The sequence below is a fragment of the Pseudomyrmex gracilis genome, unplaced genomic scaffold (assembly GCF_002006095.1).
Source record: "Pseudomyrmex gracilis isolate BER0280 unplaced genomic scaffold, ASM200609v1 scaffold_111, whole genome shotgun sequence".
In the NCBI taxonomy this organism is placed as follows: domain Eukaryota; kingdom Metazoa; phylum Arthropoda; class Insecta; order Hymenoptera; family Formicidae; genus Pseudomyrmex; species Pseudomyrmex gracilis.
The window spans coordinates 157552-172711 of NW_018020695.1; the positions used below are offsets into that span (position 1 = coordinate 157552).

General features: G+C 45.9%; 1 protein-coding gene across 2 annotated transcripts in view; it reads left to right on the top strand.

The window, feature by feature from the left end:
* LOC109856236 (autophagy-related protein 16-1) overlaps window positions 1–15160 on the top strand; it is a 446352-nt gene that overhangs the window by 134477 nt on the left and 296715 nt on the right. The window lies entirely within an intron of this gene.

Consider the following 15160-nt stretch of genomic DNA (forward strand, 5'->3'; position numbering starts at 1 on the left):
TGCAAATGTATATATATATATCCGAGCACACACGTGTATTTTTCAAATATAATTAGATAATAATTGTGCGCGTTGAAAACTTGGCGCAAACTACACCGGTATTTTGCGCGCTATTTCCTGCCGCGGTGCGATAATTTTCTCGAATTATCACACTCTCTCTTTCTCTCTCTCTCTCTCTCTCGGAGGCATCAACTGAAAAATACCCCGCAGTAACTCCGACGTGACAAGTCGAATCTGTTTCCCGACGAAATATAATTTGCGCAACGTCACTACCAGTTTATGTGCGATTTTCATCTCCATAAGTCACGCTACATCAAGCGCGGGGCGCGGATTCTGACAGACCCTTCTCGGCATGTACACATCGTCCCGATATCGCTTGAATATTTAAGGATTTTTCTATCTGCTGAAGCGCGTCGCAATGCCGCTTTCTTCCGCGCCGCCGATGACGCAGATAAATCGATATCGCGCCACTCTTCGTACGTCCGTCCTGTTCCCGAATTTATCCGTCACACTTGCGGTGTGTGAGTGTGTGTATTTGTGTGTGTGTGTGTGTGTGTGTGTGTGTGTGTGTGTGTGTGTGTGTTACACGCTGAAAATCCGCTCGAGAATCTCTGACGGAAGCCGCCGCGTCCGTCCGCGGATTCACAGCGCGACGGCGAGAGCGGCTTTCATTTCTCGACCGTCGCCACCGCGGTCGTGTTTCTCTTCCGTGTCGCCGCGTGTCCCTTTGTTTTTTTTTCGTGCCGTGTGTGCTGCCACACGCGCGTTACAAATTGACCCCATGCCTCATCGCGAAGCGAACCGCAGTCGACGCCGCGCGGCGCACCCGCGCGACGTGAAATACCGTCCGCGCGTGTAGTTATACGAGCGCGCGCGCGCGCACGCCGACCCATTACTTGCGGCTCGCAACTGCGAATTAATTAGCGACATTAATACGCAGATACGGCCCTCCCGGTCGATGAAACGCAACTGATCGCGCAACTGAATCGCGGGATCGTCCAAGTTCTGCGTAATTGGACTCCGCGGCACGAACGCGCATAATAAACAGGATAATCCTCGCTCGTAGAAATATTTTTCGTCTTCAAACCGGATGTATATATATATACACCACCGATCGTTATTAATTAAAACGCACGTATCAAGAAACGACGAACTCGGTATAATTTTCTCGGGCGAAGTCCGCGCGCGCGTGTGTATCAATTTTCTGGATTATCCTTTGATCCTCTCTCTCTCGTGCGCTTTGCGTACACGTGATACATCGAGAGATCTTTGCGAGTGATACACTATACGGCTTATAACGAGCTGTTGGTGTCAGTTCAATCGGGTTCACTTACGGAACAAGATCAAGCGTTTGGCTTGAATCCGTTTAGGATCCGTCACAACGCGGGATAAACGTTGTATAAAATCAGTTGCTATACGCTCGTAGTTGCGGAAGATAAAAAACGAGAATCGACGGTCGTCGCGTCGTTGTTGAAGAGCACCATCTGCGCTTTTAATCAGAAAATGGATGTACGGAGGAGGGGGGGGGAGGGGAATATTAATATCTCGTTTAATAATTGTATCATTTTTGATCTGGATATTAGATCTTCGGGAACGAGCGCGCACGACAATTCGTGTTACGATACGTTATATGCTAATAATACAAACACACGTTGCAGCGTACATTACGTGCAACGTGTATTGCATGCGGCGCGTACACGCGCGGATACAAATGGAATCACATTGCGCCATTACTCCGTGTATCGTAAACTACGCGCGCTTATTCATCTCACGAAATGTAGGGCTTGCGCGCGCGCAAACGTAAAAATTAATAATGCAGAGAGAGAGAGAGAGAGAGAGAGAGAGAGAGAATGCGTATATACATTATATATATATATATATATATATATATATATGTATGTATATATATATATAAATAGATTACATAAGCGTGCGTTTTCATTGTGTGTTCACGGGGCGCATTCGACTGTGTATATTCAAATTACGTACGCTTTTAACTTTCTTCGACATGGAGCGCAGCGTGTTGTTGTCTACAAAGTTTTCGCGTATTTTCATTGCTCTTTTTTTTTTCTTCTGCGCGCGCTACTCGCCCGCGGCGCAAATTGCAGCGACCTAAAATTTTAATTTTCTTACGTGCTTTCCCGTACGCCCGGCTTGATGCGGAATAAAATACGGAGACAGAACTCGGAGAGAGATTAAAAGAATCGTTTGAAATTTTTATAAATTACTCTCGCAAAAATGCGTGCCGCTTCGTTTTTTTCTAATTACTGCTTTACGGAATCACGGGTATATGAATTAATTTTAACTGCTCGCGCGCGCGCAGAAATTTTTTCGTAACGCGAAACTACTTGATAATAATATTAGATATAATAATTTCGGTAAATTAATTTTTTTTCACAATTTTTCTCACCGCGCATAAAATATTGAAATTTATATTGACAGCTGATGAATTTTTTTTTTTTTTCGATTTATGGCATTTATTATCGCATTTATCTCGTTACTCTCTTCTCCAATGAGGGAGATATTTAATTCCGAGAGAGAACTTTAGATAAAAACTTTATTCTCTTTTTCTCGTCTACACACTCGTCAAATATTGGTTTTCTCTTCAACAAAATAGAATTGCGCTCTGAGCCGGTTATAAAATGAAATATATCTTAGTCCTATATATTTCTATCTTTTTTTTGTTACTAATAACCTAGAGAGAGAGAGAGAGAGAAGAGAGAGATACTATTAAATGTATTTTATTTAATATTTGTAATTATATCTTGTGTCGCAAAATATATTTTATAATTATATTGTCTGGCAACTCGCGCGTTGATCTCTACAAAGGTACTTACTCTTATTGTACAAATTATAACAACAACAATTATAACTGTATTGTGTGTGACTTGACTTGCAGTTCGCTTAATTCATTATTTCAAGGATCCTGTTACGCAAACATTTACCCCGCGTATTCTGGTTCTACTTCGAAAATTCTCCGACTCTCGCGCAAAATATAGCTGACATATCAGGCTGATGTTGGCTCTTGCAGTTACGAGCATGCACGTGGCATTACACGGAGCTCCTCGCAAATGGGCGCGTGCGATTCGCGCATTAATGCACAGATGAGCAAGCGCCGCATCGGCCCGAATGGGTGAGAAGGCAACAAACACACTCACACACAGCCTTGATCTAGTCGCGTGTCACGTGTCTCTCGCTTACAAGCCCCCGCTATCTTTTGCCATCGTCTTACGTTTATGACACGTTCTCGTTATCCGGTTAGATTTATTCAGATTGCGATGTGGCGTGACTTTGTTGCGCCGTGTGACTGCGTAAGTATCGCGCGCGGCAAAACTTCCCTGTGCGCATCTCCCCGCGGAACGCAACTTCTTCGTGACGTATACATCGCCACGAAGCTAGCGCGAACGATCATAAATATTCAGAACAGATATTCAAAGATAAGCAAAAGTCTCGTATCCGAGATATACATACTTCGCTGTTTGAATACTTCGCTGCGTTTAATATATACACATGTAGTTTTATACTGTATATATATATATATATATATATATGTATGTTTCTTCTATTTATATTTCCTGCACTTGTAATTGCGACAAGTAGCGTATGCTCGGTGTAGGAACAAAAAGTAAACATGCAAATAATTTTATTTATATAAGGACGGTCGCGCATCGCACACGGGCTCTCGCAAGTAGAGATGCGCGCACACACAAAACGCGCGCTCTCTCCGTTCTTTCCGAGTGCCGTACGTGGAAGAGTACAGAGATTGAAAAACATTCCTCTAAATCGACGAGGGGGGAGGGGTTGAAGTGCTTGCTCCCAGCATTTACTTTCCATTGGAAAGTTCGACAATTGGCGACAAAGAGGTCGCTCCGCGTTATTTATTTCACTAAGTGCTCTCGATCGTTCGTTACTTGGCGCTGGCTCTCGTTCACTCGCGAGAATTTATAGTCGCCCGACTACGTGTAACTCACGGATCCCACGCACTTGCCGGGGGGGAAAAGAGAGAGAGAGAGAGAGGGGAAAGAAGGGAGGAGGGAAAAGGCAATGGGCCTTGCGACCTCGATGGAGAACGCGAAAATTCCCCGCGCGTTTGGAAAAGCACGTAGAAAATATAACACGTTGCGCGGTAAATTCTCGCAAAAATGTAGCGTAATATTTTTCCTCCGTGTGCGATTTTATCAAGTTTTATTACCGTCTCGCGCGGATGCGATGCTTTGTTATCAACTTGAATTCATTCAGAGCCGGACTCTCGATTTTCGAGGAAAAAAAAAAAACTCGCGCGCGTTCTTTCTGTTAAACCGTGTGTTTTATTAACTTGTTATACTTAGTTCTTAGATTTATAGAGAAGAGTTGTTAACATTACGCGGATACTGTCGGCATAAATTTCATAATTTACGAGTGACAGTTTATACAGCCCTTTGCGAGACGCGCGCAAGAAGTTTTATTGAGGAATACACCTCATTTAAGAAAATTCATTGCGCGCAAGAAAATTCTATTCATAGCAGCAAGATCCCTTCGTTTCGATCTGTCAAGCGATTCTCCACGATGTCGTGAGCCCTCGAGCCATTCCCCGCGCCTGACTGTCTTACCTACCTACGTAACACGAATCGACCTTTATGGCCGTCCCTAATGATCGGCAATGTGGATGGTCCGATGGACGATCGTTTTTGTCACGCTCTCAAGACGGGATTTTCACTTACGTGTACGCAAACGAGACTGCCTCGGGAATTGTTGAAGAAAGCGAGGAGGTCGGTCGGATGTGAGAGCGGCTGCCGCAGCGGCGTATAAAGTTTTTCCGTTCACCCTCTTTTCTGATATATGGCGGAAATAAAATTTTATTGATATCACGTTAATGTTTTTGGTTTTTGCGAACTGGCTTGCGTGTTCAATCGACCGTTAATAAGACAAACGTGTTGTTGTAATAAATTAAAAATTAATTGCTTGCGGAACGATCGGCGCGATGTTTTTTTTTCTTTTTTTTTTTCGCGAAACGGATTCCGACAATTTATATTCGCCTCCGCGAAAATGTTGTTTATCAACGTTTCATTTGCGGAAGAATTTACATCGTCGCGGCGTGTGACGCATTCTACGGATATGCATGTGGTATGGGGAGAGAGTAAGTTTTCCTTGAATGTATTGCGCCGATTCTGCCGGACATTTCTAGAATGCAGAATAGCAAGCGACATTGTGACATTACGGCTTGTGCGCGCACACACCGCTTACAGGAGCGCGGAATTCTGTAATGACTTTACTCATCTGGCTTCCATTCTTGCATTTCCCACAGCGACCAAGTACTTGCATTATCTTCACGGGAGCATAAATACGAACCAGAATGTTGCGCACTGTTCGCCGTGTGCGACTAATTGTGTAATATTTTTCGCGTGAAGTACGCTTTTGTGCCCTTTTTCGAGTAAGCGCGAGTGGAGAAACTGTGTGTGGCAAGTGAAAATTCTTTCGAAATTGCGACGCGAAAATATAGCTCGCTCTATTTGTTGTGATTTTCTATTTTCTCCCTTCCGTTTTACTAATCTTCTACTCTTCGAGTCTCTCTCTCTCTTTCTTTCTCTCTTTCCCTGTCGCTTTGCGCGCGAAAAATGATTTCACAACACTCGACACTTTAATCCGCGACTAACCGAGATTTCTGTCTTTGTGTGTTTCAGGTAGGAACCATAACGGAAGCAACAAATCGTTAAATCTCTGGGTGAGTCTAATTGGCGTTTGGAATAAAAACAAAAGTTAAAATATATTAAAATAATATTAATAAAACTAAAAACTATCTTGAGTCGAAATTTAGCGTCTACATTGAACCTCAATTTTTGAAAAAAGGAAATTTCGGACGTATAGCAGCGTCAAAATAGCATCTACTTTTTTTCTTACTCCTACTTTGAGCCTATCAGAGCCTGCAATGCGCAGTCTCATCTGAGAATTGAACCCTACTTTAAAACTTTAGCAGAAAAAAAGAAAATTTCGGACGTATAGCAGCGTCAAAGTACACTGAAAAAATTGTATTCTTGTTTTGAGGATATATCCCACTTACTTTAAATATATTTTATACTAAAATAGGCGCCAAGAAGAGTTTCTTATTTTAAGAAGAAAATTCTCTAAATAGTAATATTGATAAGAATATATACTGATTAGAATATAAAAAGCCTCTATAGAAAAACATATATATCTCACTATCGAAAAAGACTATATTCTTAAATAAAGAATATATTCTTAATTTCAAGAGAATATCATCTAAAATCTTAAAGAAGATTTTTTAAGTATAAAATCTTCTACTTACAAGAATATAATTTTATAGGATCTACTTTCTCTCTTACTCCTACATAAAAAAAGAAAAATTGAGGTTCAATGTAGACGCTAAATTTCGACTCGGGTACTACCGGGAAGAATCTTTTATTTCCCTCCTGAGATTCATTTTCGCTTACAGATAGTTTACGTAGAAGACAAAAAAAAAAAAAACAAATGAAAAATAATTTAATCTCTCTTTTCTCATCTCTGTTTATAATTCGCAAAAGACGCGCGCAGTTTTTTTTTTGAAAAGTCTCAGAGAAATCGCCCGAGAGAGTCTCCCGTATGATCTCGTAACGATCGACTCCGACATACGGCTTCCTAACAGCGCTTGATACAGCACTGCTGCGCCCGTAATGACCGCACTCATCTCATTCCCATTCTCGAACACCCCATAGCGCTTGCGGAGATGCATGCGTGTCGGACATGTACCACCTTCACGCGCGATTGAAGCGCCTCGAGATCGAGACTCTTCTCTCTCATGCTATACAGCTAAATTGTTTCCGAATGCTTACGGACTTGCGCGCGGTCACCGCCGTCGGACATGCGCGCAGTCGTCATTCAGTCGCCTCACGCATCGCAGATGAATATAGCGAAATAAGCGTGTGTCGCGCACCTTATGTGACGTGTTCTTCCCCCCATCAGATTCCGAAGTACGATGAAGTTTTCTGACGTAATGACCCGACGGTCCTGCATTCGCGCAGCGCGCGAATGAGGGACGAACTCAACGGCGGCGGCATCACCGCTGTATCACTTCGTGCGCGAAGAAATCAGAGAAAGACAGAAGACAAACCGGTTTTATTTATTAGGTAATTTATTATCGTTTATTCGAAATCCGGTTTTTACACGCGCGCAAGACCGATGGCTCGTGTTTAGTTTAGCATGAAATATAAGACTCGGGGACTCTTAAGGTCAATTACATCGTTCACGTAATCAGCTTTCCGCATCGGAATTGGTATAATTTTGTTGCTTGTTGCGCGCGGGGATTTATCGTAAAAACGCGCCCGGTTGAATTTATCCTTGAGATGTCAGCCCCTTTGGTAGTTTATTTCTTCATCCGCGCGCCGCCGCGCGGGAGAATCTCTCCTCCTTCTTCCTTCGTTTTCCTTGCGCCATTACGGCGATAGTGATTATCTATAATTCCATTGTCCGGTGGGGTGCCTCGTGAATACCCTATGAGAGTACCTCTCGTGAGGATCGATCGAAGGATGAAAAATCGCGAAGAGAGCTTATACAAGAGGCGCACAGCGGCACGTGATCAGACGCGCGGAGTAATCGCGAGACAATATCGCGCCTGGGCTCTTTCCCCTACTCTCTTCGATTCTCGCACGGACAATTTTGCTAAAATTGCGATTCGATTGCTATCGCGATCGATATCGTTCGTAAAGAAGAAGAAACCGTTCGGATGCCGTAGTTTCGAGTCGTCGCGAAGGAAAACCTCGCGGAAGTATTGGGGGGTTCCAATCTGAAGAGATACTGCGCTACCACACGTTCATTCATGATTTCTTTTAAATATATCGACCGCGAGATTCCGCCCGGGAGAGACTCGGATACGACGGAAGGGGGCGGATTCCTCGCCCGTGTTTTTCTCGCGCGCTCTCTCTCTCTATCCCCCTTACCTCGGGGGGAGAAACCTCGCCGAAGCGAACCGCGCGAGAAGAAGAAAGGCTGTCGAACTAACCTGCCGAGGCGTCCGAACCGAGGCCGAGGTTTCACTCTCGATCTCTCTTATCCGGCAATCGTCGAATTACGTCGAGCCAAGGTTCAGCTCGGGAGAGTCTCCTCGCCAGGGGCCACGACGCGAGCCTCGACGTCGATCCTCCGCGAGCGAGTCTCGTTTCAGCGAGCCGTTTCGAAGAGAGAGATTCGATCGGGGCCGAGAGATCGATATCTCGACGCGAAGCCCCGTACGCGCGCGCGCGCGCGCGCGTACCTACTTTACGTAACGCACCCTTGTTTACGGGGCCCCGTCATCGTCGTGTGCATTACATGCACGCGCGCCTATATACGCGCGCTGCTCGATCCGCAACAACGTCGTCGGTCTGGATCGCCGTGCGGGGGAGATGGGAAGGGAATCATTACTTCGGTGCGATTCGGTACTTAGCGTCCGCAGCCAGCGGATTAAGTCATAACTCGCGTATGCACGATAGGAACGCTCCGGTGATTGGATAATAGTTCCGATCTTGTCCCACGCGCGCTGGGAGGAAAAGCCGTTCGCATGCACATGGGGAGAGGAAGGTCGAGGCGAAGAGAGGACCACACGGTGGTGGTGCGGGTTATTAAATTTTCTGCCGTGTTCGCGCGCTCGTCTTCTGCCCGCCGCGCGGATATAATACCCCCATTGTTCGACTCCGCGGAGAGCGCAAATCCCTGTGTGTATAATACATAACGTACACGTGTGTTCGTTAATACTGCTTATATTTCGAATCCCGACTATTTAGAGTAGTATTACGCGGGGCGCGCTTGCGTAGTTTTCTCTCTCTCTCTCTCTCTCTCTCTCTCTCTCTGTCTCGCTCCGCGCTGCAGAGACGTAATAAGCCCATTTGCTTCGAAGATAATTACGACGGCGCGCGTCTAACAGCGGAGCCAATTATCATACGTGTGAATAGGAGTTTAGACGGAAACACACACACACACACACACGCACACACACGCATGAAATGAAAACGGGTAAACAATCATTAATGTAATTATGTATAATTACGTAATTGTAATTTCCGATTTAACGTCGCGCGCTCCGCGTAAACGTAAACGCGCGGCGGCGTTGTTGCAAACAGTCAATTGTGTGTGTTTTCGTTGTAATTAGATTAGAACGTCTCTTCTCGAAATCTGTGCGTGTATAAACGCGCGACGCGCGTTTTTCTCCTCCTCGCTTGGCGGTTATAAGATATATCTCTCGCGCGATTAAAAGTGCAGATTAAATAATAATTACGCACGTATAACACACAGAGAGAGCCGCGCGGTGTGGTCTCTTCCGTATCGCGCGGATATGCGATTTCTCCAAGGCGAGAAATTAAATTTAATGCTCTCTATCCGCTCTTTTTCCGTTCTCCCCCCCCCTCCCTCTCTCCTCTCTGCCCCTTCACAATAATAACTTTTCTTGCGAGAGCAGCCTTGCGGTATTATTTTCTCGAGAGGGTAGCGATGGTTCTTCTTTCGATCGTGACTGATCTACCATGCTTCCTCTTTCCACGTCCCGCCGTCGACACGTGCTCTTCAGACTGGAGGCTGCGCTTCGTTCTCTCCTTTCGGTCTTGGGTCATTGCATCTTTCACGTCGGACGGGAGCGGCGCCCGTAAAACGTCGGGTAGAAAACGTCGGGGAAAAAACGGAAGGCGAATGCGGCGCACGTGCGGATAAGCACGCTCGGAAAATATTTTCGATCGTCCCGGGAGTTTCGGGGGTCTTGATACGAGCTTGTCTGACTACTACTCGCGCGTATATATTCCTAACTTACCACCCGCGCGTTTAATAATCGGCGAAACGTGCCCCCGCGGTCTTCGCGCGTCGTCGTCGTCGTGTCTTCTTCGTCGCGACAACGCAACAGAGATTAACGCGATGCGCGCGCGACGTGCTCGGGCGGATGCATTATCCTTATTGATCGATCAGAGCTCGTTAATATTCATTATATCGACGCGCAACTTACCGGATTGCCCGTGCTCTCGTCTCTCGTCTCTCTCTCTCTCTCGTCTCTCTCTCATTCTGTGCGATTGCATAATATTATTTACCATATTACGCGGATATGCATATTTTCAATTTCCATCTGATTACACGTTAGAGAAATTGACGCGATCGCATTTGTTGAACAGGTTCTCTGATTCAGCACGGCTGAACGGAAACGGGATTTTTTTTTTTTTTACAGCGCGAAACGACGCGACCAATAGGTGCGGGTCGAACAGACTGCGACTAAAGTTGTCATTTGCATTCCGCGAGTGTGGCTACAGGATGTTTAAAACCCCCTTGACGATAAAGGCTAACGTTTATTACCTGTTACCTGGGAGATATACAGTAATCGGAAATAAAACCATTTGTATGTTCAACGTCCCGTGCAATATCGCGCGATACCGTAATCGGTGCGTCTCGCGTGTATATATACGGAATATCAGGCACGTCTCCGCTAAGGGAGAAGCAAGACCTCTACGACGTTAATTCGGGCTTTGATGCGGCCGGCGAAATGTAAAGACGCAGGCAAATGGCTTGTGAAAAATTCAAGTCGCTCGGGGGCTCCTGTCCTCGCCCGATTCGTCCTATCTCTCATCTTTCTTCGCGACGTTGCATTTAAACTTGAGTAAAGATACTTCAAATACTTGAAACATATCTCCAACTGCATTATTCGTGAGAAGAATTGTATTGCACTATCTTTGTGGCTCTTTCTTTTTTTTTTCTTTTCTTTTTTTTTTTTTTTTTAAAATCTCTTTTTTACGACCGACCGAAATTTTTTATCACGGCATCTTTCTTCCTTGTAGAATAAAAAGCGGAGAAAAATCATCTGTTTTCTTGTTTAAATGTTAATTTTTTTTTCCGATTGAACGCCGATTCGCTAAACGATTTAAATATCTCATGCATTTTCGGGGTTCGAGCCAATCCTTTCGATACTTCCGAATGTGGTCGTTTGCGCATCGACGATGGTGGTCGCTATCTCGGCGCGTCGTGCGATAGGATGTTGCACATATCAAATTTAGTTTGACGACCGAACGGGGAATTTCAGTCGACAGGTTGTACGGTTAACGCAAACCACGTTTCTACTCCCAAAATGGCTTTGGTGGGTACTACTACCCCTACGCGGTATTAACGATTTCAACGTCGCGCGTGGAATATTTACTTTCGACCGCAGCGCGGGCAGGATCAAAATGTCGTAATGCGTTTGACCATAAAATTATTGTCCGCAATATTACGTTTAAATTTTCTTTTAACCGTCGCCGCGCGGGTACGTCGCGCGATAAATTGACTGCGCGCGCGCGCTGCATTTGCCGACGAGTAGTGTTCCAATAATTTGCTGCGTTGCGTTCCTCGATCGTTTCTCATTAACGAGCGCCGCCGTGTCGTTTATGTCATCTATAGCGAAAATAACACGGCGCATTAGAGAACGATTAAAAGTCCGCCGTTGCGAAGCGAGATCAGTTTATCCGATCGCGAGACAATTTCACGCGGAAAATGTCCTTCTAAATATTTAGAAAAAAGAAAAAACTCACACGAACAAAATTAGAATTTTGTTCGGTATTTATAAAAGTTAACGAGATGGTAATATAGCGCAGTTATGATTATGAATTTTCAACTTTGAAACTACGCGTTGTCGATCACAAATCGCGCGTTAATATCAACTATCGCTTCTCTCTCATTTTCATTTTTAACGAATCGCAGATCAGAAACACACGCGAGAGAGAAATAATAATGAAATATTAGTAAATTTTACAAAACGCACGGGGGAGAGATATAGCGCAATATCGAATTGAATGAGTGAAAAAAGCCACGCAATTTATATTTACAAATTTGTGTGCTGAGTAAACAATAACAGCGCACAAATTCGTTCACAAACAATAATTTGCGAAACGTAATTTCATCTTTTGGAGATATATATATATATATATTTTCTCACAATTAAACGATACACCTAATAAAAATAATGATTATATTACACAAAATGCGAGCGTAACTTTATATCTCCGAGTATTCTCGCGGTATTTGTTTTTTTTTTAACATTAGCGCGATCGCTAGTTTCCGCTTCATTTGCGATGTATGCTAATAATCGACGGCACAATACCGCCGAAGAAAAGGGAGTAATTTGCTCGATGCGCCGAATGGATTCTATCATTAGGATTCATGTTTATGCACTGCTCGAAACTGACGGGTTGGCTGCCGCATTTGTGCCTATTACGCTACCGCGAGGAGAGGAAAGAGACCGGCAAGCTAGCTTCCTCTCTATATATACGCCCGTAAGGAAAAGAATCAATCTCCGCGCGGAGAGAGCCGATCGGTTTCCTGTGCGCGTCTTCCGCGTCGCGGTGTTCGGTTCCTTCGTGACTCTCCGCACTGCCAGCTGATGATATCGTATACGTGCCAGTTTGAAAATTATCGGCGCGGCGCTATCGCCGGCTATCATTTTCCCCGGTGATATGTATCGAGCGGTAGGAGGAGGCCGGGCGCGTCGGGAAATTATAGAAGTTTGGCGCGGCATCGCGCGCGCGCGCGGAGAAGAGCATCCGTGCCAGAGGAGAGACAGACGAGGTACCCCGACGGCGCAGAAAAACTCGCAAAATCGCCGCCCGATGGAACATTATATATCGCGCCGAAAAAAAAAAAGAAAAAGAAAGTAGGCAGAAAAAAAACTATCTCCGCGCCACGCGGACGGATGACGAGGTGCGAATTCGCCTTATGGCGCCGATCATATCGCGTGTAACGACGTCAGGCTATACGTTCGCGGCCGGCGGGCCTTCGATTTCAAATTGGAATTCGAATTGCAAATGCACTCGCAAATTGGAAAAGTACTTTGAACCTATTGTGTAGCGCCTGTGGAAGGGATAATGGAAGCGGGATGTTGTGCGCGCGCGCGCGCGCGGTCACAGAGAGAAACGTGCGGTTCGACTGTGTACGATTGATCAAAGTGCTCGTTTGGAAACGGCGCGGCACCTCTCTCGACCGCTTCATTTACTTAATATTGACCGGCGAGAAACTTTCAGAACGGAAACGAGAGAGAGAGAGAGAGAGAGAGAGAAAGAGAGAATCGAGCGAATCGAATTGAAAGCCAACCTCGCTCGCTACACGTCGGTCGCTATCCGATGATCATTCGTGTGCGAATCCCATGTGTATGAGCAGCTGTGTTCGCAGCAGCTTTCACTCTATCGTATAACACGTTTGTTATACTCTCGCGCCGTTTTTCTCGCGACGTTATACTTACCGGCACGTTATATATACTTACCTTAATTCTTAACGGGCTGCGGTATTTATCGAATCAAATCGCGCGAACGCGCGCGCGCGCGCGTCGACACACATTGACTCGACGCACCGTGTACTTATGTAATTTTTTTTTTATTTATTTATTTACCGGGGTTATATTGTAGCGTCGAGCGAATGCGCGAGATAACGTTTTCCTTCGCGGCGCGCGGCAAAAAGCGCCGCACACGCGCGGCGTGTGTGTATCGTTTGAAATTACAAAGTGTGTTATTCTCGTTTAGAGCGCGGCGATGAAAAGTTTTAATTAGAGTTCCCGTCCGGTATAATTATGACTCGAAATTACAGCGCGTAGTAATATACAAGTGTGGAACGCGACCTTACTTTCCCCGCTGAAAGGGGGGCAGTTCCCTATCCAAGATATTGCGCTCTATCGCTCGCTTCGAGCCGGGTATACTAGGAGCTAGTAATTATCTCTTTTGAATGACGCGCCTATACTCTAACGCCGGCGCGGCGCGGCGTTTCGCGCCGTGAATTCATCATCGCAAATTTTTACGTCGCCTGCGCGCTCGATGAAACGCGTCCCGGACCCGATTTGCGATCGACGACGTGTGCAAGCGCGAGAATCGTTTTCTTTTTTTCTCTCTTTCATCGCGCGTAAAGATTTAACTCGCGCGTAATCGCACGAGAAAACCCACGCCGCGGGTGTAGACGCGCGAGCAGCTTAAAGTCCGTTAGTTTCACGTGTCGTTACGGTTTATAAGCATAGGGTGATGCGTTCGGCGTTGCGCGCCGCGCGCGATAGAGAGAAGCGGGGTTCATTGCACCCGCTTGTAAGCAGGAACGAACGAACGAACGAACAAACGGACACGGGCGCCTCCGACATCCATCCTCTATCCGCGTCCAAGGATATCTTTCTGCGCCGGACGGCCGGTGATGGAAGACGGGACTTGGGACAGAAGGGGGACAGGGGAGAGGGAAACGCGGTCCGGCGGCGGCATATCGACTTACGATTTGACACGGACTAGGTACCTGTCACCGTTAAATCCGCGGAAAGAGAGAGAGAGAGAGAGAGAGAGAGATTTCGATCGTTTTACCGCAGAACCGACCGTTCCTCGACGTGCGCGTCGTCGTCGTGTTCTTCTTCCTCTTCCTTTCTTTCCGCAGGAATTCGATCGCGGCGACCTTAAACGAAACAGTCGTCTCGATTATCTTCGCTTGTCGCCCACCGTCCGCGCCGCCGTCGTACCCGGAAAGGATATATAACGCTACGAGAATCGCGCGATGGAATTTAGCCGCGGCGCTTTTCTAACTCCGCGCGTCGTTCGACCCGATAATTCGAGGATATAAGAGCGATAAATCGCGAGAAATCGCGCGGCGCTAAATGACTTCAATTAACGCTTTTGGCGCCGCAACGAGGCGCGTGCGCTTATACGTACATATATATATATATATGTATATACACATATGTGATTATTTTGATTCGGCGGCTTTCGTCGCGAGAACGCGACGCTTATAAAAGCTATCGGGGGAGGAGAGGGAGAGACACGGGCTTTTATAATCGCATAAACGCGGAATTGATCTCGTAATGAAACTCGTTGCGCGCGCTCGCGCGCTCTATACGCTTCCTACTCGTTGTTGCGTGTGTACTTGTTGAAGCCTATTCACCCAGTGCGCCAATAGCGACGCGAAATTCCTGCGGCATCTGAAGCAGAAAATCGTTCGCCGCGGCTATATAATACGTTACATTGATTTTTCGATGCGAGGCTGAAATTGACGTCGTTTAAAGACGAGCGCTGCTGCGCTTGTCGACCGACGGTTGGATTATTACGAAGCACAGCGCGTTATATTGCGGCTTTACAACGTTTCGGTGTGCGGAGAGCAGTCGGGGTATCTGTTCTTATTATCTCTCCGTAAAAAGCGTCCTAAGTCTTTATTTCGTGGAAGTGCTTCAATTGTACAATACGATGCCGTTCTATAT